This window comes from Otolemur garnettii, unplaced genomic scaffold (assembly GCF_000181295.1).
Source record: "Otolemur garnettii isolate 467f Iridium unplaced genomic scaffold, OtoGar3 scaffold00058, whole genome shotgun sequence".
In the NCBI taxonomy this organism is placed as follows: domain Eukaryota; kingdom Metazoa; phylum Chordata; class Mammalia; order Primates; family Galagidae; genus Otolemur; species Otolemur garnettii.
Genome location: NW_003852453.1, coordinates 4,950,884 through 4,952,224, shown reverse-complemented (window position 1 = coordinate 4,952,224; position 1,341 = coordinate 4,950,884). Strand labels below are relative to the sequence as shown.

Sequence of the window (1,341 nt, the reverse complement as noted above, 5' to 3'; positions counted from 1 at the left end):
TGAATTTGTTAGATAAAGTTCTTCTTATACTTGTGTTCCACACGAAGAGGCATGCCATGTACCATGTCCCCCAACCCCCTCCCTCCTCTCCTCTCCTGGTTACTATCCCCCACCTTGCCTTCATATCAGAATTGAGTATGTTGGATTCTTGCTTCTCCATTCTTGAGATGCTTTACTAAGAAGACTATGTTTCATCTCCATCAGCGTTAATCCAAAAGATGTAAAGTCTCCATATTTTTTAGTGACTGACTAGTATTCCATGGTGTATATATATATATATCTATATATATATCTCACAGCTTGTTAATCCATTCCTGGGTTGGTGGGCATTTAGGCTGTTTCCACAATTTGGCGGTTATAAATTGAGCTGCGATAAACAGTCTAGTGCAAATGTCCTTATGATAAAAGGATTTTTTCCTTCTGGGTAGATGCCTGGTAATGGGATTGCAGGATCAAACGGGAGGTCTAATTTGAGTTATTTGAGGATTCTCCATACTTTCTTCCAAAATGATTATATTAGTCTGCAGTCCCACCAGCAGTGTAAAAGTGTTCCCTTCTCTCCACTTTCATACCAGAATCTGTAGCTTTGAGATTTTGTGATGTGGGCCATCCTCACTGGGATTAGATGATATCTCAGGATAGTTTTTTTTTTTCCTTCTTGGTCCATGGAAGATGTTTATTTGATGTAATAAAACAATACAGTTAGTGTTAGATCCAACCACAATGAGAAAAAGGAATGAAAAGAAAATATGGAACGCTTCACAAATTTGCGTGTCATCCTTGCGCAGGAGCCATGCTAATCTTCTTTGTTTTGTTCCAGTTTTAGTATATGTGCTGCCAAAGTGAGCACCCAGGATAGTTTTGATTTGCATTTCTCTGATGATTAGGGACAATGAGCATTTTTTCATATATTTGTTAGTCATTTATCTGTCTTCTTTAGAGAAGGTTCTATTCATCTCTTTTGCCCAGTGATATGTGGGATTGTTGGGACATTTTTCGTTAATTAATTTGAGTTCTCTGTTGATCCTAGTTATCAAGCTTTTGTCTGATTTATAATATGCAAATATCTTTTCCCATTCTGATGGCTATTTGCTTTGGTTGTTGTTTCCTTGGCTGTACAAAAGCTTTTCAGTTTAATTAAGTCCCATTTGTGTTTGTTTGTCATTGTTGCATTGCCATGGAAGTCTTCTTCATAAACTCTTTCCCTAGGCCAATATCTTCCAGAGTTTTCCCCACACTTTCTTTGAGAATTTTTTTTTGTTTCATGCCTTAGGTTTAAATCTTTTATCCATCTTGAATCAGTTTTTGTAAGTGGTGAGATGTGCGAGTCCAGTTTCAGTC

General features: G+C 37.3%; 1 non-coding gene across 1 annotated transcript; it reads right to left on the bottom strand.

Annotated features, from left to right (window-relative positions):
- Positions 1 to 743: 743 nt before the first annotated feature.
- Positions 744 to 850, bottom strand: LOC111726250. The gene has a single exon (XR_002774071.1). It is a non-coding gene; the product is annotated as a U6 spliceosomal RNA (small nuclear RNA).
- Positions 851 to 1,341: the final 491 nt, after the last annotated feature.